Source organism: Zonotrichia leucophrys, chromosome 20, assembly GCF_028769735.1.
Source record: "Zonotrichia leucophrys gambelii isolate GWCS_2022_RI chromosome 20, RI_Zleu_2.0, whole genome shotgun sequence".
Classification (NCBI taxonomy): domain Eukaryota; kingdom Metazoa; phylum Chordata; class Aves; order Passeriformes; family Passerellidae; genus Zonotrichia; species Zonotrichia leucophrys.
Window position 1 is genome coordinate 5,499,376 of NC_088189.1, and position 24,619 is coordinate 5,523,994.

The window sequence follows — 24,619 nt, forward strand, 5'->3', positions numbered from 1 at the left end:
TGTTATTGCACACACACACACACACTGCCTACAGCAGCTGTGGCGCTGCCTTGCAGGGATTTGGTGCATCTTTCTCCCTTTCCTAATCCATCATTTCCATGCCTGTATTTCATAAATCACTTTTGCCCAGTGTTGGCCCTGAGGGCAGCTGAATGCAAATTGGGTCCTCTGCAGCCCAAGAGTCTCCATCCCATGGATTGTCAAGGTGCAACTCGGATTGAATCCGAATCTCCTCGAGGCACTGGAGCTGCTGGGAAACACCAAAGCACCACAGAAAGTCAACCCCACCATTGCCAACACCACCACCACACTTCCCAGATCAACCCTGACACAGTGTTGAAATTGTTAATAAAAGGAGTAATCAAGCTGCTAATATCTGCAATCACCATTTTGGAAAAAAAAGAGATAATAGGGCAACCATCAGGGAGTACAGTTAATGTATAAAACAATTACTGTAGTCAGATGCTTAAGTAAGAGCCATAGTGGTAACAAAGGCATTACTGTACAGAGCACAGTGTACAATACAGAGGAGATTTTATTTGTGATGCCATGATGGAAAAAAAAACTCTAAGAGGAAACTGAGGCATTTTCACCAAATTTTCACCAGCAGCCTCTATCCTTGGCATGAAACCTGCTAGCACACGTGTGTGCACACACACACATATATCTGCACCCACATACAGCTTTAAATTGGTACCACTTGTAGAAATTAATATGATTATTTTAAGCACACTTGTTTGCTGCCAGCTAGCTCATGTCAGTGGTCATCTCTCTTTTAAATACTATACATACAATAGTAGCAATTTCAAATCCTAACAGCAGCAATCAGCCAGGAGAGCTTTGGTTCAAGTGGGCCTTTTAAACAAAAGCTTCCCAGTCCCATTTTTGATAGGGATCTAACTGCTAATCTTTTATTTTGCAGCCAGCCAGAGTCTTGGGCACAGCTCTTGCCTCCTTGTGAGACTCTTACAGGGAACAATGAGAACATTGATTTTTGTTTTTAGACTCGTAACACCACAATGATTTCCCCCCACTCTATTTTCTCCAGCATTTGGTGGGTTTTGCTCAGCTTTAATTGCTACAAAGCTCTCCTGTTTTCTCCTGTTAGCACTAAATCCCTGCCCCGTTCTTTGCCACATGGCAGTGGTTGGGACATTTTATTGTCTCTTTAATCCCAAATATTCTGCTGTGCATCTTCCTCTGCAAGCAGGAAACACTGCCTGGAGAACCCCAAAGCACAGAGAAAAAACATGAAGGATATAAAGAAAAGGGGTGGCTGGGACATCCTGGTTAAATATCTGTGGGGCAGGAGGTGTTTGCTGGGAGAGGGGTGCTGGGAATGAATTTTGCTGGTTTTAGCTTAAGGATGAATGTGAGAGTGGAAGTACCTAAATCATCTTAACTGGAGTGCCTTGGGTTTATTCAGAGAAGTTTGTGTCTATGCAGCCAATATTGTCACCAGTAATTTTTTTATGAAACCTCTCATTTTAGATATCCCAATTTTCTATTAATGAAATATTTTTCCCTGTAGTGAACATTTTTAAAATGTGTACAAGGCATTTCAGTGCTTTCCCTGCCTTCAACTTCAAAAAGTTAGGAAAAAGTTGATATTCAAAATACTTTTATCAGCTTTAATAAAAATATTTTCCTCTAGTTTTGGGGTTATGCTATGATCTGCATATTAGGAGAAATCAAAGTCAGCAAAATTATATCTCCATTTAAATAAATGAAGAGATTGATCTACTGTGTCACTCCTTCTGGTTGGATTGTACATGGAGCAAAGACAATAACAATACTCAGGTCATCAAGCACTTTACATTAAAAATTGGTTTCATATTGTTCCAAATTTTAACTATTAACCCAAATTTTAAACACAAAAAAATGCACTCATTTCTAAGAATAAGATCAATAAAAATCAGGAAGCTATGTCCAGCAAATAACTATTTTTGGCACCTGTCTCATAGAACTTTATGGGTATCTTCCCCTCTTACTGGGATTTGCAAAAGGCTGTGTCCTCTTCCCCATGAACTTTGCATTTATCCATTCCTCTAGTGCTCTCTGGCTCCTGTGGGAAATCTCTTTAATGCTGGAAATCCTGAGGTTAACTAGTTACAATTGGTATTTATTTATTAAAAGCACTGGCTGGTCTGGAGGCTGAGCAAGGATGGGTTTCTCATCTAGGAGATCCAGGGATTTACCTGGGGGACCAAAATCAGCTGAGCCCAAAGGGTCCCATCCCTTCCTGGGTGAATCACCAGGTCCCCTCTGATGCACCAGGGATGCAGGAGACCTCATCCCTTCATCCCAGCGTCCTTCACTGCACAGACCTGCAAATCCTGGTTGTTATTTTTAAAGGTTTTTTCGAATTTTATCGCTTGCCTTTTTTATGGCCAGGCAGTCACCTGTCAGCATCAATTACGGGAGTTAATATTGACGTCCTCTTAAAAGAGGTTTAAATATTAAAGTGAAAAGGGACTTGCTCTGGGCTGCATCTCTTTGTGGTGCTCGTCAATAAGAGCTGAACTTGCAGAACAGTTGTCACAGCGATTTTTTGTGTCTCGCGCTGACGCGATGCCTGAGCGGCAAATGTCGCCGGAATTTTTCAAATGAGCAAACTGCACTTATTAATTATGGTAATAATGACGACTCCACAGAGCTGCTCCGAGGGAAACAATAGCTGAAACTTGCTCCTTGCAAAAGGGGCAGCACAGGAGCTCTTGCCTTTGTTGTTTTTAGAGGCTTTAATGCAGGCAAAAAAAAAAAAAATCTTCTGCTTCTGGGGAAACAACCTTTCACACACATAAACCCAGACCCTCAATATGCATATCTTTATTTTAACCACCATGGTATTTATTGATTTTCCCTGCAATTATGCAGTGCTGTATTTATTTGCAGCTGGGCTCTGCTGTGCCATATATTAAACCTCCCTTCCTCCAGTGGTGGCTCTTTAGAAAAATGCTTCTGATTTCCCCTCAGAGTATGGGGTCAATAGGCCATAACTTATGATTTTGAACCTATAGCCAGACCTAATTTATGGATCATTTCTGGCTTCTTGTGTTTAACTGTTTCTGGGAGAGGGTTTCATCAGAGGGAGGGACAGATACATAAGCACAGCTGAGATCCAGACCTATGGACTGTAGGGAAGCTCTGGGCAATGCTAGAGCTAATTCAGACCTGCCTCTCTATAAATTATGTATAATTCTTCTGAAAAATGTTTGTATTTCCTAATATAGCTCTAGATTATCTCACTAAAACAAGGGAAATGTTGTTAAGAAAGCAAATTTTCACATGTCAGAAATTAATTTTCATTTGCTAAGTATGGAATGCATTTAATTCTCAAATTTTATTTATCTGGCTAATATTGACAAAATATGGATTTGCTTTCCTGACTCCACAACTTTGGCAATATTTGCCATGGGTGTAAGGTGAAGGTTTTACATTGGAATATGTAACCAGTAAAAGGAAATAATCTCCTGGTCTCTGGCATGATGAGGTTTGCATTGCCCATCAGGGTGGTGCTGCAGTGGGCAGGATCACAAATGGGTGCCTGCACTGGGGTTCCCACGCTGCTTGCTCTGACTCCAGCTGGCTCAGGAGCTCAGGAAAGGGCTGCTCCCCAATCCCAGCAGATTTTGGATCAGGCACAGAGAAAGCTGGGTGTATAAACAGGGCCAGCACAGGCTGCCTGTACAGAGAGGAGCTGTCCAGGCTGGGGCCGTGGCACGCTGCATGCATCAGTTCCTTTTTGACTTGACTGCCTGAGCAGCTCCTGGGAGCCATCCCCTTGTGCTTTCCACCACCAAAACCATCTGCTAGAGCTGTGCCTGGAATCGCCTGGTCCTCTGGAGGCAGCAGGGGAGGAAGGAAGGAAAAAAAAAAGCAAGCAAAGTAAAATTCTTCCCTGGAAAAAAGTAAATAAATAAATAAATAAATAAAGGATTTAACCCGTTTGATACCAAATGAATTTTTTTGCAGCCCCAGCACAGGGGCTGGGTTGGATCCATCCTTCAAGAGCTGGCTGATGGTGCCGGGTGCCCGGAGGTTCGCCAGGTGCCCGGAGGGCGAGGGGAACATGCCAGGGAACAAATACGCGGTGGAGTCAAAAGCTCCTGATGAGGGTCGGATGTGAAGCGGTGCCAGGCGCACTCAGCAGCCCCGGCTGCGTCAGCACCGAGCTCGCCACGAGAACCCTCAGCTCTGCACAGCCTGGGAACGCTCAGCTCTGCACAGCCAGGCACGAGGCACCGCAGGGAGCGCGGCAGCAGAGATGCCATGGGAGGTGCAGGCTGGGTGGGAGCTCCTCCTCTCACCCCTGGCTGCACACATGCAGTGAGAGTGGGAGTGCTGCTGCCCACGGCAGGCTCTGACCCATCAGCAGCACCCAGGCACCACTGGGTCACTTGGAGATGAACCCACAGCCTTTAATTCTGGATTTATGGCTGCTACTGATCCTAAGCTAACCTTTTGCCATTACAGTGCCTGAATGCAACTTTGGGGATTAATAAACGGGAAAAGCCAAGACCTCAACTGTCAGGAATATAGTAGATGTGCCCAGCACTAAAACCAACAGCCATAAACCATGGAGGAGTTCTCTTCACCTAGAGGAAAACCATCTCCTGGTGGATGGGGTTAACAGCAGGCAGCCACAGAGACAAGGGACACAGCTCCAGGCTCCAGTGCCTGCCTTGCAGGAGCCCAAGGAGTTAAACCCAAGCAAACCTCCTCATGCATTTTATGTCACAACTCCCCCCCTTTTTTTTTGTCTGTGTGTGTGTGTGACCAAGCCAAGTTCTTTTTTAGCTCTACCCTTTTGAAAACTGCTGGTTACAGATAAATTAAAATGCCAGAGCTGAAATTGCCCACGTTAGCCCCTAAGGGAGCCTGCACTGTCATCTTTCATTAGATGCTGATAGACCAAAAGCCCAAGGCAAAGTGAAAGCTGGTTCCTAAGAAAGGGCTGGGAGCCAGGAGCTGCATCTCTCTGCTGTAATCTTGCATCTCTGTCCTTTTAAGTTTAAGCTGAGCAATGCTTTCTTGGACATGTCTGTTTTCATACTGCAAATTTCAGTCTTAAAATCAACAGCAAATATGAGCAGGGTAATCCACAGAGTCCTAAATTGTCAAGACAAGCCAGTGCATTTTCTCAGAGCAATCTGATGGTTTTGTCTGGTGTCAGCCCTTACATCCTCCAGTGCAGATGATATGTTTGGACGGTTTAATAAAGAGCTGTTTAGAAATGTGACTGTTATTCTTTTATTTTAAAGAATAGAATCACAGAATCTTTCAGGAACAAAAGTGGGATTTTCCCTGTGCTTTTCCCATCCCTTTGCAGGAGGGGTGGTGTCTTGGTGGGCTTTGTGAGGTGCAACACAGAGGTGACATGGTCTAGTCTAAAAAAAAAATCAAAGTCTGAAATTATGCCTGCACAAGGAGCTTAATAAACCATAAAGGCCAGTGGCTTTCCAGCATCCTTTCACTTTGTGTTTGCATTAGAGATGTGCTATGACTTAGAAAAACGGGGCTTGTCCTGGGTGTGCACAGGCACTGGGCAGTGGGCAGGAGCCTCTGGAAGGAGCAGCAGCCCAAATCCACTCCCTTATGAGCCACACAAACTGCATTTTTCTTCTGTGCCCAAAGGATAAAGCTTCCTCATTTTCCCAGGGGCAGTGAATGGATGAGGAGGCTCCTGGACATCACCCCTGTGCTATGTTATCCCTACAAAATCCTACTGAGGAAATCAAGCTGGGAAGCCATACTGGGATGCCCAGCTGCTGTAACCTTTGGATGTCCTGCCACCATGAAGTTCAGTAGCAGGTGGCTGAATGTGGTGTCTTTCAAGGCATGCAAAATGTTGAAAGCCTGGAGAAGCCAGCCCAGTTGGTTTTGCTCATCTGTCGCTCTAGGCAGTGAAATAATTTACTCCATTTCCATCCACCTTCTTCTCTTTATTTGTATTGAGTTATGATGAGGGAATGAGCCACCTTAGATGTTGCTTATTTTCCTGGAGTCAGCAAGGCTTTAGTTTTCAGACCATTATATCTCTGTGCTCCTAATCTCAGTGGGCTTTTTTTTTTTTCTCCCTAGCTGCTCCTGAATTAATTTTTATTCTGTGTATACAACACAAAGCAAACATCCAGCCAGCAAAGTCCAGCTTTTCTCTCTGCAGCAGGCAGGACACTTCACCGCGTGGCGCCCGCCATTGATTGAGTGGAGGAAACCGGACACAAAGTAAAGAAAACTGCAAAATATATTGTTCTGAAAGTTATTGGGCAAGGCCGTGGGGAATGAGTTTCCATTGCACTACAGCTCCAGGGGAGGCAATAATAATGAGCTGCACTTAGCAAAAGTAAATACCTGTGACAGCTCCGTGGAGGTGCACAGGGCTCGGGCTGCAGTGCTGTGTCAGCTCTGAGAGCTGGACCCCTCGAGATGGTAAAGAAAGGAGGAAAATTTGGGCTTTATTTCTGGGGAGTTTCTGCTATATGTGAGTGTTTCAGTGAAAGCCATTGTGGTAGGGATGGCATGAGAGATCTTAGCAAGGACAAACATCCCTGCAATGCAATAATTTGACATTTGAATTATAAATTTTCTTTCTGCATTCCAAACTTGCTTCTGATACACAATAAGAAAGGCACTTTAATGGGCTCCATGAACAGCACTGTCACTGCTCTGCCTGCCCAATTTCATTCCTTCTCACTTTTTAAATAAATGCATACTCATATGCTGCAGATCAAGCATGTTGCCTGGGGCTCTCATTTGGGATAAAGCAGGGGATTTATTTCACATACATGATCCAAATAAAATCATAAGAGTGAGAACAAACAGATCAGACTTTGGGGCTCATTATGGTCAATTCTCCTGATATGGTCAATTCTCCTGATATAGCCAATTCTGGATTATTTTCATCTTCATCTGGAGGGGAGATGAAATGTGTATGTGTGCACCCATCAAGCCTTTGGGATGCCCAGCAAGAATGCAGCCCCATTTCCTTGCCTGGACCCTCTCAACCTCCAGAGTCCACTCAACATGGAAAGGCCATGGAATGGAACCAGCCAGGTCTCCAGAACTTTCCAACAGAAGCCTGGGAAGAGCCACCAGGCAGTGATGGAGCTGACAAGGAGCATGGCAGGGTGCAGAGGTGGGTGCTCTAAAGAACCTTCTTTGGCCATGGAGCAAAACTGTGGCATTGACAGAAGGGCAAATTTGGTCTAAAATCAGAAACACCATTCAGTTTCCTGACTTATAAAAGAGGGTAATCACACTCCCTTTACATGGGTATCATGCCGTTTAATTAGTAAATGATTAATTTGCTAATGATCTCCCTGGCATGGAAAGCGCTGCTGAACAGCTTCTTTTCCCAGCCGTGGAAATCTGTGGCAGAAGGGAGGTACATCTGCACCTTCCCAGGCCTGTCTGCTTATCCCCCATTCCTCCACTGCTCTGCCCAGACCTGTGCCCTGGGTAAAGGCAGCTCTGGGACCCTTCAGCACCTCTGCAGTGGGGCAGGAAAGCTTTTGTGAGCTGAGCCCCATCCTTGCTCTGCATAAAGCAAAAATAAATGTTTTCTCAGATCTGGACAAGAGCTGGGAACTGAGGATCAGCTCTTCTGGCAGCCCCCCTTGTGCCTTGCTCAGAGCCACCTGCAGAAGAGACACGTTTACGTGGCAAACTCAGACATAAAACATGTTGTTCTGCCATGTAAACACTCAAATGTCTCAAATTCCATTTTATTCACAATTTCAGCAAACGAGATTATCGGTGAGACGAGAAGGAAGCAGAAGTGAATTGCAGCCTTTCTTGGGAAAAGGGAGAGAGACTCATTTAAGCCAATTTCTCCAATCAAGAAGAAAGGCTGTTTGAAAAACAGATCAAAGCAAGAGTGGTTTCCTCGTAGAAGGAGTTTATCAGAGCAGCATTTTCCATAAACAGGGCTTGAGATGGACCTTGAGAAGGCTGGGGCTGATCCTCAGAGCAGTTTGTACCTTTGCAGCAGGTTCTGCAGCAATCCCAAACCCTGGTGTGGCTGTTTCTCCTCGTTCCTCTGGCTCCCAAGGCCACAGATAGAGATGAAAAGCCCCAGAAGGGCTTCCCTTTTCTTGACCCTGCTCCAGAGCTTCCCTGACCAAGATGAATCTGTTCCCTGGCCTCTGGGAGCACCCCAGGTTTCAAGCAGAGACAGGGCTCATCTCATGCCTGTCCTCTGCTGTGGGTCCTGCCCTTTTAATGCTTGTGAGCAGCTTATCTGCCTGTCCTTATCTCAGTTCTCTCCTTCCTTCCTCAGGATTCCCTCCTCACCCTCACCTTCCTGCCATCCTTTTCCCCAGCCCAGCTAAGCCTCCCTTGCATGGGGCTGCCCCTTTTACAGCTTTTTGCCTGAAGCCACATATCTCCCAAGCAAGTGCTTTTTTTGAGGGCTCTTGACATTAAAAAGCTCGGGTTTTGGAGCCTTAATGGGGAAGTATAACTGTAGCATCAGCATTGTGGCACTGGGAAAAAAAACCCACTGCAAAAGTGAGCAGAACTCACTTTTGGACTGGACCCCTCACATCTTGAGTGGCTTGATGCTCCTCAGGAAAGCTTGGCACAAAAATACACTGCCTTTTGTGTGCAAAGCTGTGCACTCAGCCCTGCAAACTGGTGAGATTGGCTCAAAAATAACGATGTTTTAAAATAGAGTAAAATGCATTTTGGGCAACTTTCATCTGCTCCTTGGCTTTGGAGTGGTTTTCAGTTTGGCCCTGGGGACCACTTCAATCCCATTTCCAAGTTCTTCTCTGTACCCTGAAGGGCCAGACATCTACTTGAAGAAATCAAATCAAATCAGAGATTGCCTGAAACCCCACAAAAATACTGATGCTTTTAAAACCAAACAAAATCTTCACTCCAAATGGAAGCTGGGTCCAGCCTGACAACAAAAATTCACAAGTTGGCACTGCAGCCCTCCCAGCGAGGCATCCTGGCTGATTAGTGCTGCTGCCTCATTAACATGCATACCGTAATCTCATTTGCTCCAGGACTGCTTTGATGTTAATTCCAGCGTTTTGGTGCAGTGTGGTGCTGCACTCTGTGTTTTCAGGCTAGCATTCCTCTCTTCTGCAGCCCAAGCCTTTTCTTTTTTGTGAGTCTGTCCTTCCTGTGGTCACTAAAGCACTGGCCACCTTCATCCTCCCAGCCCTGTGGCTTTGCCCCCCACTTTCCAGCCTGGCCCCATACTGGTTGTGCTCTGCTTTCCATGGAATTTTCCCTCTCTGTAATTTTCCAGCCATTCTTTAATATATTTTTTCAAACTGAGAGCACCTTTTCCCCAACCCCTGTAACTCCTAGATAGGATATTCAACCATGGAAGTTGTCCAGTTTGGGAACAAGAAGCCATTAAATGCGCTGAGCAGTAAATCCCATTAAATACACTGAGTAGTAAATCCCACTCACTCCAATGAGAAAATAAATGCACTGGAGCAGGATGGACAAGGGCAAAAGCAGATGTCCAGTGATGTGAGGGACCAAAGTTTAATGGTCATTACAAGGAGCTGAGCTATCAAGAGAGCCAGACATGCTGCCAGGGTTGTCTGGTGATGGGTCTAGAGTAGAGGTTTTGTTCAGAGCAAGATGGAGACTTTGCCTCTCCACAAAATCAATCATTTTCACACATCCCCAATGTGGATTCCAGCTATCCTGGGTATTTATGATGGTGAGGGCTCAGAGCTGCCTCAAAACATGGGCAGGGCCAGAAAAGCGAGGCTGCTTTATTGTCTGGGAGATCAATGACTTTAATAATTAGCATCTTACTTACACATGATTTCTATACTCAATTTGAATCTTAATTAGAGATGGAGAGGGGGGATTTAGAAACCCTGATGTAGCTCACGAGTGTCTCCTGCCTCCTTGGAGGAGGAGACCCTGTGGTGAGAGCTGTGACAAACAAACCTGCTGCAGCATCAGGGAGCTCACCCTGCTGCTTTCTGGGGAGCACCTGGTTCCTCCAGGGAGGACTTTGGGGCAGGAAGGTCCCAAAATCAAGTCCTGTGCACTGAGAGAGCTCCAAAGCACAGCTCCAGCCTGCAAAGGGGAGCGCACCATGGCTTGAGGCTGAGGCTGAGGGTGCTGCCCAGACCCAGAGCTGCTCAGATGGGGCTGATGATCCTGCTCAGCCCCAGCGTCTGCCCAAAGTGCTCAGCAGATGTAAAAATCCGCTGCAGTTTAGGACCAAGAAAGGGATGGAGGGGCTGTCAGTGCAGGCAGGCAGCTTTAAACCTCAGCCTACATGTCTTTACACAGGGACATGCATTAAAAAAACGTGAGGCATTTGAAGCCCACCATTTTAATTAAACTGATTTAACATCCGAGCTCGTGAGGGGCGCGGGGCTGGCAAGCACAAAGGAGCTGCACAATCACTTTGGCTCCATTGTTGACGGGCTTTTGCTCTCTGTTTGTACAATAACCTATTGAACTTTTCCAGACTGTAATTCAATACAGAATAGATCCTTGCAGGAGGCTTTTTTGGCAGGGAGCACTGAAGGCCTTGAATCAATTTCACTTTTCCAGCGTGGTTGTTTAATGTATTGATACCAGCTGGAAAAAAAAAAAAAAAAGAAAAAAAAAAGGAAAAATAAAAAGGAATCAATGTTACTTTTATTTGTCCTGAGCTGAAGCCTTTTGGTTCTGTTCTTTGTGACACTGATACCATGCAGCGTGTGGCTATTGTCCCACCTTCGCCAGGAAAAGCAAAGGCTGTTAACGCGAAACAAGGCGGGTTTTTTGTCCGTAATACTTCCCGCTTCTGCAAAGGCTTAAAAGGTTTTGTAGGAAGAGAAATGTCCAGCAATCCACCACTGCATGGCTTAGCTGGTTGTTCTAGAGATGCTGAGCTGCTGGGACTCTGGGTGAGTGCCCAAGGCAGTGCCCAGGTGAGGCAGCCCCCACTGCTCAGGTGCACACCTGGAGCTGAGCAGGGAGCCAGGCAGGGCTCTGCCAGCTCCTCTTTGGGGACCTGTGTTAAAAACAGCCCAGGGACCTCCTGCCATGCTCTGGCAGCTCCCCTGGGTCAGCTTTGTGAGGGGCACCTTCGTCCTGTGCATCCTGAGCAGCATCACAGGAGTGTCTGTGCCACCTTGGAGTGAGTGCCAGAGGAGAGGAAGCATCAGCACAGCTCTGGCTGGACTGGCAGCACGGTGCAGCCCATCACCACCCTTGCAGGCAGCAGGATGAGGGGTGGGCAGGAGCTGGGGGATGCCCACAGTTCGGGTTACACAGCAGTAGGAGCGCACAGGCTCCGGAGCAGGGGAGGCGCAGCGCTCCAGAAGCACTCCCAAAAGACAGGGCTGTTAATTGTTACTTAAGCAATGAAGCTGTTTCAGATTGCCTGGGGTGAAGCAGCGGCGGTGGAAGGTGTCTCACTGCCAGGGTGAGAAGTGGTGTTGTTTGGGCTCCTCTTTACCGGGAAACTTTTGCTGGGAGTGTGACAGAAAGCTGTGGGCTGCCCCAGGGTGTGACCTGCAGGAATCTGGCAGAGAAAACAAGAGAATCCTGCCCAAAGTGAGCATGCAGAGGGAAAACTAATCCCTCTTGGGTTGAGCCAATTTTCCAGGCAAAACCAAGCAGGACTGGGATGGGTTAGATCTCCCTGGATTACCAGGCATCCCTATTGAGCCACTGTGCCTTTTCCAGCCCCAGACGAGGAACCTTTCCCTGCCTTGCTCCCTTCTCACGCTTCCTGCGAGGCTCTGGCCTCCATCCCGTGTGACACAGATGTCCCTGCACCAACAGAAGATGACATGTGTGAACACACATGCAGAGAGAGGGGATGTGCTTGGTGACCATTGCCAGTTTTCCTGGGAAAAGGAAAGGCTCGGTTTCACAAACCCTTGGTGATGCTAACACACAAATCCCACTGATTTACACTCTCAGTGTGTTTTTCTGTTAGGATTTACCCCAAATGAAGACAAGATTGATACTGCAGCAGTTAAATGTGGGAAACAGGAGGAGAGTTCTGAGCAGAGTTTCACTTGGTGATGATCTGCCCTTAAGAGTTAGTCTTGGGTTTAGAAGGCAGATGCTGGAGGGCAGCTTTGTGCCTTGCAAGTTATTGAGGTAGAGAGGGTAAAACACATCCCTAAAATAAATCTGTGTGCATGGCAAGGTGTCTGTTCCTCCCCCTGATCAGAAATTCAAGCTGTCTGATATTACTGTAGCGAGTCCTGATGAACAGGACTGGGAAACACAGTCACTGCTTATAATGAGGTGCTGCAGTGTAAACCTAATCTTCATTTAGAGCAATTTCTGAAAGACAAAGAGAAATCCACCTGATGAGGTGCTGCTGAACCATGCAATGTACCTACAAATCAAAGCCCCACATCCCCAGACTTAGCTGGGAAGGGGAAATGAATGGCAGGGGGGCAGCTGAGCAGGTGGAGGCCGCCTTGCAGGAGCATCCCTGGGCAGGATGGGGCTGGGAGGATGAAATGTGAGGAGCACCCCAGCCCCCCCAGCTCTCTGTGCCACGCACACGCCTGACCCTCAGCATCCCCTCGCTCCCCTTCCTCCCCCCTGCACTTATAAATCAGAGCAGAATTAATTCAGGCGCCGCGTTTTATTTGATAAACGTCAAAATATGTAAATACCGGGCTCTCTTCCTACAGTCGCTAAAACAAATGGAAAACACATTTATTAGCATAGAGATGAGTTTAATCAAATCAGCGGCGAGTACAAATTAGCCACAGGAAACGTAATGAGCTGGGAATTAATTAGCAGCATAATGGTAATAACTTTGCCTGCTGATTACCTTGCGGCCATGGCTCTCCCCCAGGGCTTTCCATGGGTTCTCCAACAGCTGATCTTTTCTGTAGCAGGAGCCCCTGAACTGGAACAGCATGGCCGGCAGCTCCTGTGCAACAGACTGGAGGAGGGGAGGGAGACCGGCTGAGGGAGGGAGGGAGGGGGAAGAAAAGCCATGTGAAGGATCTGCTGCCTTCACCTTGCCCAGCCCCGAGCCTGTTCCTTTGCCCCTGGCTGCCCTGCCAGGCTGTGGGGATGCCCTGGTGGGTGATGGGCTGGGTGGGATATCTGGGTCACCTTCCCCAGGCCAGTGTTCCCTCCCGGGCCAAGCACATGGCACATTTCAGAGCATCCCTGGCTTATTCCCGTGCATCCTGCTGCAGGGGGATGGTGATGCTGGGTCTGGCTTGTCCAAAAATAAACACCCAGGAGTTGCCTTGGGAAGGGCAGGAGCAGGCTGACCCCCGAGACTCAGCTGGCTGTTTGGAGGAGCTGATGTTGCATGAGAAAGGGACAATTGGTGCTCCAGGGGCTTTGTAAAGTGCTGGGCTTGTAAATTAACTGTTTGACACCAACAGTGATGGAGAGCAGTGCGGGCCAGGGGATGCGTGGAAGGAAGGGGCAGTTTCTCTTGATTTATTTGTATTCCTTCTGCAATGCCTCTCCTCCTAACACCTGAGCAGTCCAAAATAACTTGCTCAGAGCCTTTCAGTGCTGGAGCTAAAAGCACTTCATAAGCCTTAATGAATCAAGCTGTGCAACAGCCCTGCGAGGAATTATTATTCCCAGTGGTGTGGGAAGATTAAGGGAAAAATGCTCCTGTTTGGGGGCCTCCATTTAAATGCTCCAGTCCATCCTCATGCACCTTCACACAGCAGCCTCCCAGGCAAGTGACTGAGTCAAAACTTGAGAAGTTTATAAAAATAAAGTTAAAAAAAAAAAAAAAAGCCAGGCAATGCACTGAGGCACTTTAACGGGGATCTGTGGGGAATTAACTGAGCATCTAAGTCCAAAATGTAATGCAAAGTGATTTCTGGAAATTCTGTGGATGGTAGAAAGTGGGAATCCTGCTTCCAGGTCACTGGTACCTGCAGTGTCTCTGTCTTAAGCAGAAAGAAGCTTCATATTCAGATCTGACCTTTGAAGCTGAGAGATCCAAGTAAAATCCATATTTGACCTCTGGGTGCAAAATTCAGCAAGTAGGCATACTAATCCCTGCTTGCACTCCCAAGATAAATTTTCCAAAGTCCTCTGTATTGCTTTTCCCAGACTTTTCTGGGAATAGGTATTCACCCTTTCCTTTAATTGCAATATTGGGTCATTGCTTTTACCAACATCTCCCTAACAAATTTGATCAAACCTGCCCATGCCAACAGTGCTGATGGCAACGCCTCACCTCAGCAAGCGGACTGGGAGAAGAATTTGACAGTTGTCCCTGGAAAAATCTCACAGATCCCTCCAAAACCAAGTCAGAGGAGAGCAAATGAGTCCTGCTGCACTCTGGATCAGGACTGCTTTCATGCTGGAACTGAAATAGATATTTAAAAGTCCCAAGATAAGGCAATAAACTGAAATTCAGTCTCCTTGGGATGTTTAGTGATGTGTGAACTTTTGTGGGACCATTTGTTTCATCTGGAGAAGCAGAGACAGGACTTCAACAGAGGGACTCTTTTTAGAGCCCCATCTGCAGAGGTGCATGGAGAAGGGATGTTTGCACAGATACTTCCAGCATTTTTTCTGAACCCCTCCTTTCATTAGCCAGTGCTGACTGCCCTGTCAGAGGCTGGGCTCAGCCTTCCTGCTGCTTGCTGGGTTTGTACCCAAAGCTGAGGGGTCTCCAAGCCTGATGGGCACTGTGCAAGAGCTGCCACCCACTCTCAAAGGCCATCCCTGGGATGCTCCTCTCTGGAGATCCCACCCTGCACCGTCAGGGCATCGTGGGCCTGACCTCAGATGAAAGTTGTATGACTTCAGTTAAAGATGCTTCATTTTTTACTCCTTTTATTGCCTCTGATCTTCCTTTTTTTCCAAGGGAGCTTGTGTAAGTTGACACAATAGATTAAACCACGAGTCGCAGTTGAAGAATCCTGTGTTTTATTATCAGGGATAAATAATATCTCCCCCAGAGGAAAATGGGAGAACACAAGGTCACCCAGCATGCCCAGAGAGGAGCCTGAATAGAATCTGTAAGTCGCTCCAGCCTCCTGTGCAGCCTGAGCTTCGTTCTGAAGGCAGAGGGGTTTATTCTTCAAAGCACCACTTTCCTTTGCTACCTGCAGACAAATAGGTTGCTCTAAGATGCTTTCCACGAGCTGATTTTTGATTCATGAAAGCTTGAACCAACACTGATCATAAGAGAATCGACAGTGATCATAAAATATGAAAGGTTTTTAAGAAGGACTCTACATCATACTGAGGTCTGCAGCAGGATTTCTGCTTCAGAGCCAGAGGGACAAAATGCATCCTTGGTTTATTGATGAAAATGTGGAAGTGAAAGCAGTGAAAGCAGAATTTTGCCCCTGTATATTCAAGGCTACCTAATGCCACAGAAGCTTTTAGGAAATCTACCACTTTAAGCATAAACACAAAACAATTTTGTTCTCATGCAATTTTCTTGCCAATGCTTTTTCTTAAAAATCTGTACGGCTGTCATATAAAATATGCCTGGGTTTGTTCTAATTTAGATTACGCATATTTGTCCTCAGTGAGTGATTGATTAAGTGCTCTGATCTTGACTGCTATGTTAGCAGCAGGTTATCTGTGCAAGAGGATTGGGAAGCTCATTGGATAAATGGTAGAGATGAAATCTTAGCTGTTACAGATCTGGGTTTCTTGTTCACAGCCAAGGCAAATGCTGTCTTCTGTGCAATAACAAACATGCTTTGTAATGTGTTCCAGGACAGAGCTGAGCCTGACTTTGTTTCCTCGTGGAGGGGCTTTAAGCTGTCACAATAGCGTGGCACCAAACTCTTGGTGTCACAGCTCTCCCTGCAAGGAGGGTATCTCCGAGTTCACTGGATCAGTTGTGATTTACGCTGATGCAACTCAAAACAAAATGTGTCTCGCTGACATCTGCGGAGCTGCTCAGATAAAACCAGCACATGAGCAGAATCAGGGAAAAAAAAGAAGATCTCTCTGTGCAACTGAGCTCATTCAAAGCAGCAAGCATGGCTTAGCAGGGCTGACCAAAATGGAAAACCTCCTTCAGGGGTTACTTACCCTGTCAATCTCACTTTACCATCACTGACCCTGAGCTGGGAGCAAATGCAATCCTACCCACAGGAGCTGGGAGATATTTTCTTGCTTTTTTTGCATAATCTTAGGTGCTGTACTTCTTACAGGAAATTATGTCAATTTATGTTTTATCATATTTTCATTTGTTTGTGTTTATGAGCTAGAATGGACACAACTAAAGTACCTGCAAACACCAACTTGAATAAATAAATCAGTTTTTTCTTTTCTTTTGTGCATCTTCATTCCTACACTGGTCTATTGCATTGTCTTTGCAACATCATAGCACTAAGAAGGTGTGGTAACAAAACAGGCAATTATGAAAAGAAAGAAGGATTTTTTTTCTCTGCTTTTCTCTTTCTGAATCATTTCTCTGACCTTCTTGGAGGTATAGAGAAAGCTTCCAAGACCATCAGAATAAATAGGTTGTTTACTTGTTTTGATGCTTTCAGCCTTGGGAAAAAAAAAAAAAAGAAGATAAAGAATAGAGCAAAGAAAATCCTTATACCCACTGTCTTCCAAAAGGAAACAGATGAGCTGTGAACTCTAGAGAAAATATTCCAAAATCTGAGCATGATGCTGTCACAGTAAAGCAGAATAAAACAGAAGAAAGCCAAACAAAAAGGTGGCGACCCCAGGGGGACTCAGCACCCTCCTTCTCCTCATGGACTTTGGGGAAGAAACAGGGGCAGGTTGCAGAAATACCAAAACAAGGGGGTGCATCTTGGGGAAAAACCCCTCTGTCCCAGCCTAATTTCCCATGATTAGGGTATCATGTTTGCCGTTGTCTGCAGTGATTTGTTCCCAGCCCTGCACAGGCAGGGGCAGCAGCTCAGGTGGCTCCTGGGCGAGCCCTTTGCGAGGCACACCATGGCCTGCAGCCACGGAGGGAAGCGCTAAGCTGTGTTAATGATGCTGTGTTATCATCAGGCTCTAATGCTGCCTGGGATGGATGTCACTGCTGTGTATGTTCCTGCAGATCAGTTGGTAATTACACTTGGATCCAAAGTAATTACGCTGAGACTTGCACTCCGGTTTAGAGACGGAAATAACCATGCACTCGCCTGGTCCCACACGTAGCACTTGTGATGTAATTTAATAGCCAGCTACTAACACGAGAGTAAAGAGGCATTTCTCTTATATTTATGCCCTTTTAAATTAAACATTGGTGTTTTTCCCTGTGAAAGGAGCGCTGTGCCACTGGTCTCCTTTTCCCACTCAAGCGCCCTCCTCTTTTCCTGACAAAATGAAATAGGCTGAAGGACAATAAATATTTATGAGCTCCTCCTGGGGTGTGATTGTTTTGATGCAGGTCTTGCTTTGGCTTTACTCTCTGCTCTATTTAAAATTTTGCCAGGGAAAAGCTGCCCCTCTGAAGGCTGGAGGAAGATGAGGCATTTGGATGAGTTCTGTGGTCTCTGGGTGGGGAGCAGAAGGACCAACCTCCCTTTTGGAGGTTTTCCAGGTCACATCTGCCAGTGTGTTTCCTCTTTAACCTCCCAACATTGAGCACCTGGGCAGCTGTAGCACTGCATTAAGCACCTTTTTTTGATGAGGAGCTCAGAGGAGAGGGAGGCAGGGGGTGCCTGGAGCCCACCTGCAGAGAGAACCTTCCCTGTCTGCACTTCTGTTTCCCAACCATCCATCAGCAAACCACGCTGCCTTTTCCTCACGTAGAATCCTCCTGTGCATTTCCAAATAAGCCAAGGCTCTGCAAATGCTCTCCCCCCTTCAGGGCGAGGAGCTTACTTTGCTTGGGAAAAGAAAGAGTTTACTGTGATCTCTTTCTTTTGGTAATGTCTGGGTAATCATTGCTCATAATAATGCCATCCCAGATGTTGAAACATCTCCTGTATTAATTTTACCCAGAAGATAATTTCCCTTAGAAATCATGTGCAAATCCCCTGTTCTAATTTAAGAATTAATTCAGTACACTAAATCTTAGCACTTCATCCTAGAAATGTTTTGCAGTGTCTGTTAACCCTTCGCAACAACAGCAGCCAGCCCAAATGTGGGATGTAGAGATGTAACTAAGCCTGTCTCTCTTTTTGAGGCCAGTAGCCAATATTTTAAAGCCTAGACCTCCAGAGCCTACCTGCTTGAATGACTTCCTTCTCCCCAGAGGATCACAAATATAAATTAATTTGCTGTTGCAAGTGGGGGTGGGCAAATACACCAGTGCTCCTAGACACCCCTCTGCACCAGTGGACTGTGATCCCACCCACCATCAGGTGAGTGGGAATTAAAATGGGATGATTCCATATTTAACAAGACATGGAGGAAAAAGAAGAGCTGAAGGGTTTAGCTGAACCTGTGTGAGAAATGTCTGTGAGAGCTGGGAACACACCACACTCCTTCAGAGCTCTGGGTGAGGGTCAGTGGCACCTGGAGCCAGGGGTACCTGACCATCTCCCCCTTCCTGGGAGGGCTCAGGCACACAAAAGCTCACACCAGTGCTGCTACACAAAAGTACTGCTGGTGTGATCTGCTTCATGCCTTTGCTGGGCTTTCTTCACTTAATTTACAATGGAAACTGTGTCAGACTCCAGACTGGGCATTTTCCTGCCCTTCCACATTGTGACACTCTTAAAGCATCACAGCCTCTATACTGAAAGTCTTTGACTGCCATTGAAAGCAGTAAAGAAAATAAAGAGGCCAAATCTATGAATTTCCCCCAGCTTTGTGAGATCAGAGTGCAGTCCAGCACAACTTTTGTGGACCCAAAAAAAGATCTCCTGATTCCTAGCAGAACAAAATGACTTCATTCCATCCCAGTGATTATAGCCAGCTAACTGCTCCATGCAACCTGAGGTCACATTTGGGATTCCACTGGTTTTACTGGGGCTGGTTGTGTTTGCACTTTGCAGAGCAGAGGGCCAGCCAAGGACCTGCTCCAAAGAGGATTTATTCAGAATCAGCTTTTTAAATTATCGTAAGGTGATAATAGGTGATTAGTGCTGGGATATTTCAGCACCTCCATCACCACCTTCTAAACTCCCAGATGCTGAGCTGAGACAGTGCAGCAGCTTGGCCTCAGAGGAGAGGAGTGATGCAATCCCCAAAAATAATCCTTTCTCTTGCATTTCAATAAAATAGACTGGGAAAATATTGCTGTGTCCTTCTGGTCCCTAATCAAAGGAGGCTGCATTTATACCACCCTGAATTTCAGCACACTGACAATTGCAGGATGGATCTGCTGGCCCAGCAGCCCAAGCTCATGCAGTGGTTATTATTCCTCCTGATGAATTCACTGGGGGATCTGCTCCTTGAATGCAAAGCTCTCAGGTCAGGACAAATGGAAAATGCATTCCATGGAGCGTGACATGCTGTGAGTCCCAGAAATGTGTTCAGATATGTCCATAGGCAGTGGGATAAAGCTGTTCCTTTATCTCACAGCTGCTGTTGGAATTTCCTTCTAGAAACCTGGTTTTGCATCAGCAATGGCTATTTGCAGTGAAATATTGGAGTTTCTTGTATTCATTATGTATTGAAATGAAACAAGCTAAAATCATAGCTTTGTTGTAATTTTGATTAGTGGAGGACATGACAAAAAAGATAAAATATCAAATCTGAAGTATTTAGAAAGCCTTTCTATTAAAAAACAAAAATAAACAGAACTTGAAGTGTTGTCCTGATGGGAAAGCTAGCTGCAGGTTTCCAACAAACATTTTTCTGCAGCATCTCAGGATCTTGATCCCAAAAAGGAAGAGTTTGTGGTGTCTGAGGCCCTGACCTTGCCATGAAACATGCACTGGCTGTTTCTGTGGGAGCTTTCTTCTTTCTTCCGCAAGGGAGAGACAGAGTTTAGAGTTATTTAGTGAATTGTCACAAGACAAGACATAGCTATTCGCACCCAACCCACTGATCGTTCTAGAAGACTTTATATATAATTTGTTTTGCTGTTCTCATTTGCTTTGCTGCTCTCCTGAGCTACAGCATACTACAGTCTCATTCAAGGTGTTTCATACTCATCTTTGAAGGAGCAGAACTCTGTTTGCAGACACATTTTGCAGCTCAGATCAACATGCACAGCTGTGGTCCCACCAAGAGTTTCCCAAACGTGTAGGATGTGGGAAGCTGATGTGTGGATGAGTTTAAATAATCAAGGTTCAAGTGGGCAGAGGGTCACTGTTAGTTTGGGGGCCTGGGGCAGGTCCTGGTGTCTGCAGGAGGTGGGAGCAGAGGTCCTGTGCATCCTGTTGGCAGTAGGAAAGGAGGAAATACCTCAGCAATAAATGATGCCCACTGTCAGGACTGGTCATCCCTCTCTGTGAACATTTAGGACCCAGCTCCCAATCTCAGTGTTTGAGATGAGGACAGTGAGCATCAGTACTTTTCTTTTCCCTCCCTTCATTTCCCCTCTCACGGGGAAAAAAATTTGGGTTTAAAGTCTGCTCCTGTTTGATAATTTCCCTTAACTACCAGCTAAATAATACATGATCTCCAGTGCTGACTGATGACTCCCTCTCCTGACCCTGTTTTATTTTTATTGCTTGGCTCGGGCCAGTTCCTTCAAGTCCTGAATCATCAGAACAGAGACCTTGAGGTATTCCAGGCAAATCAATCCCTGGCCCATTGACATATTGCTTTAGCTAACCAACCATACAACTTCTCTTTTCCCTGATAATTTCTCAATTAATTGCTTTTCAGCTCTCATTCGTTACAAGGTCAGGCTGTGACTGGACTTGTACATTCCCATCTCTGATAAACTCTCCTGGTCCCCTAATCAGCCACGACTGGGATTTTAGTTCCATTAACTTATTCATCATCCAGACATTTTCATCTTGGGGAGCTTGACTTTTGATTGTATCAGGAGTATCTTCAATTATTTAAGAGGACTTAAAATTGCCTTCTTACCTAAAGGGAAAATGCATTTGGAGCCCTGAAAATTGATCATATTGGACCAGTGTCTTTTGGATGTTCATGTGTGCAAGCCCATGTTAAAAGAAAAGCTCCTGCATGGCCAGAGAAGAATTTGCTGCTGGTGAACATGTGTGTGCATGAGGCTGACTCTATTAAGATGTCAGCTATAGGGGAATGACAGTGTGCTGATGACTGGTGGCTTACTAATGCTAAATCACGCCTGAGATTCTGTTCCATGATGTCAAACATTGATTCAGTTTCCGTGGGAAGTTATGCAAATGCCAGAGCCCTTCAATGAGGTCTGAGACTGAAATTGCGAGCAAAAAAACTCCTAATAATACAAGAAACTTTCCCTCTACTGGCACGGAATCTTTTTAGAAAATTTTGAAGGGAGTTGCTCCAGGAAGGGGGTGAATTTTGAACATGTCCCAAAAGGCAGAAGGGATTGTAGGACCCTCTTTGTGGGAGCCAAATCCTTCTATTCTGCTGCAGCCCTCTGTGTGGGGCTGTGCTTCATCCTTGCAGCAGCTGGTCCAGTCCAAGGCAACAACCCACTAGTGCTGCTTTCCACAAATTTATTCTTTTAACAGAAGCAGCAGGCCATGTTACACAACCCCAGCTCTTCTCCACGCCCCTCTTCCCACAGCTTACATCCAGGCAAAGCTCCTAAGAGTCTGCAAGCTTCTCCCAAGAGCAAAACTGGTGGCAAACCCAGAGAAACTTGCATCAGCTGGGAAATGGTGGATTTCTGAACAAAATGATGGGACCAAGGAGTCTGGAATCCCACCTTGTTCTTTGTCCAAGGCTCTGTGACTTTTTCTGGGATGATACTGGGGAGCTGTTTCAGATTAACTGAGTGCTTCAGTCTCTGAAGAATATCCACAGAGAGAGGTCAAACTGTATTGACAGGTTCTTTAGGAAGAAAAGCTAGTTTAATATTGCCAAGACAAGACTGCTGCATATTTAACAGGAGCCTCCTCTTCCAGGAAAAGTGCTCTGGTTTCAGTTCCCTTTCTGCTGAACATGGGTGGTAGCTTTTATCACCCATGATTTCATTGCAGGCCACAGAATGATGGATTTTTCTGGCAGAACCCTAAGCTCACACTTTTGAGTGCAAATTTTCATAATTCACTTAAAAAGAAAAGCCCACATTATCACTGAGAAGGGCTTAAAAAAAGACTAAGAGCATAGAAAAATGGAAAAAAAAAAAACCCTGCACCAAAAGGCAGTGCCTTGTGATGAAGGGAAGTGCAACAGCAGCAACAGCATGAACTGTGGGGTGTTGCTTTGCTTGATTTTTCCCCCCAAAATGCAATAACTCACCCATCCCACTGGAAAAAATGTGCCCTTTCTTGATGCATCAGCAAGGAGGGCCTTTCCATGGTCTGTGTCTCTTCCTGTCAATGATGTACCAGAAGGCACCAACACTTGGAGGACGTGAGGAAACGTACAGTTCTTTCCCCGCCTGTTGCTAGGATTCACAGCTCTACCCCACCACTTTCTGGGGCTTCAGCTCCTATTTTGGCTGTAGGAAAAAAGAAAGAAAACCTTGTTGCTTCCAGGCTTTCTGCATAAGGCTTGAGCAGCTCCAATGCCAACCCTTATAATATTGCTACAGTCAGACATAAAATCTTAATGCACAATAGTGCCTTGAATCTTACATTCTTCTGAAAAAGGTGAGTCCCCAGTAGTAAATGAAATATTAAACATTATTAAATATGAAACAGCTAAACCTGGATTCCATTAAAATGAATCTTTCATGGTTTTCCTGGTTTCTTTTTCCCATTCCCTTTTTTTTTATTCCCCGGGGAGCGCAGTGATCTCGTGAGCTTTTATGTGTCCTTTTAAAGACAGAAAAATCACAGGTAATTTAAGTCTATTCTATTCAGATTTATTTTAGCTGGAAAACAAATCAAGGCAGTGAAACTCTTGCTTGGTAGCATCTCTCAGAATGAACTATTCAGCAGTCGATATCAAAGGCTCACCTAAAGACACTCTTGTAATGCCTGCTGACATGTGCCACCTATTTAGAAATCTTGTACCCTGTTACACACTCTTCTTTCATTTAGAATGGCTTTAATCTTCCACCATACACTAAAAAAAAAAACAAAAAAAACCACCTTGCTTATTACATAGGATGCATTTTGAGCTGGTTTTGCTGCTCCTGCAGGTTTTCTGGGAGTTAAACTGTGTCTGAGGTGAGTGCCCACATGGGAACTGGCAGCTGGGCATCAAAGGGAAAGTCTGAGAGAAAAACTTGGGGTTTTACAGAGCCTCCCTTAGACTGGCTGATGAAACACCCTTGACTGAGGGTATGACTGCACTGATAGCACAGGGCAGTCAACAGGATAAGCCAGGACTAAATATTCTCACTGTATTTCATGACTGTGGTATTTGCACCCCAAAATGAATAAATATATGGCAATCTGTGAACCTCTGGTGCTGGAACAAACCAAAGGTGTGTCCTTCTCATGACATGTATTTATGTCCTTGCATTCAGATCTTATGAACTTTCTGTGATTATTAACTTCTTTATTTGGACAGGGCTTATAGAAATTTTTAGAAGAAATGGGAAAAAGAGCTCTTGGCCTTGCTGAGAGGCTCCCAGAGCTTGGATCTGTGCAAGAGCATTCCCTGGCTCTGGCTGGGAGACTGCTGAATCAGGTTGGATCTGGTGGGAGGCTGCATCTCCAGCACACACCTTAATTCTTGCCTTGCTGCTGCCAAACATGCATGAATTAATCTACAGACACATTTCTGGACTGGAAGGCAATAAGTACTAAGGAAGACAAGTTAAAATGGCAAAGAAGGTAGAAATCCATTAATTATTCATGACTACTGTTCCATTTTGTGCAAAAAGCCTTTCTGCCTCGCTTTCCATTCTGCTTTGCTTGGGTCACATCTGAGGCTCAGCAAAGGAGATTTAAATGGGCTCCCCACCTCAGGAGCTCGTGCTGATGGTTCCCTCACATCCAGCTGGGTTTTGCATCTCTCCCTGCAGGAATTCAGCAAAGTGGGAAAATGCGCACTCTGCCCTGGTTCAGAGTGTGCCATTTTCCAGATTTCCTAAAAAATAAATGAAAGCATGAGGTTATTTTCTGTATTTAAACACCAATATTTGCTTTTTGCTGTGGTTGTACTTCAGCTGAGATGGCAAGAGCATCCCACCAGCATGGCCTTCTGGCAGCCTGACCAGAAGCATACGCTCTTGGTCTGGTTTTGTGAGGCTTTTTATGCCTTTTTCTGGCCTGACACCCTTGCAATGGAATCCCAACCACATTATTTATTTATTTTAATGAACTGCCCTTGGCCAGCTCAGGCTTTCACCACAAAGATTCCAGACTGCCTCAGAGCACCAGGAAACATACTGCAAACTGCTACGAAGCTGAGACATGAACATGTCAAATAAGTGATCCACATGAGAGTAGATAGACGTGACATTTAGTGATCATCTTTCTTGGACAAAATGGGGCATTGCTGTCACTTTAAGTAAATCTCAGTCAAATTTCTGCCATTTTACCATAGGGGAAGCAGGAGGCATAATAGTAAATTTCTCTTTAAAAAATATAAAAGATCAACCTTGGGAAAAAAATATGGTTGCCACAATTTAAGGTGTAATTCCTCATCCTAGCTCGGCCAGCCATTTCCTGGCTGCTGATATCAATATGTCACTCCTAATGTTTACTGATGTTCACTTTATAAATGACTTTTCCTCGCTGTCAGAGTATCTGTCACCGCCTTCTCTTCCCCCTCT

At 45.6% G+C, this 24,619-nt stretch overlaps 1 long non-coding RNA gene across 1 annotated transcript in view; it reads right to left on the bottom strand.

The window, feature by feature from the left end:
- Window positions 1-22,208: 22,208 nt before the first annotated feature.
- LOC135456327 (uncharacterized) overlaps window positions 22,209-24,619 on the bottom strand; it is a 163,655-nt gene continuing 161,244 nt past the window's right edge. The window contains exons 4-5 of the long non-coding RNA XR_010442510.1: window positions 23,806-23,931; window positions 22,209-22,390 (exon numbers count right to left, since the gene is read on the bottom strand). This is a non-coding gene — a long non-coding RNA (uncharacterized LOC135456327). The remainder of the gene's footprint in view (window positions 22,391-23,805; window positions 23,932-24,619) is intronic.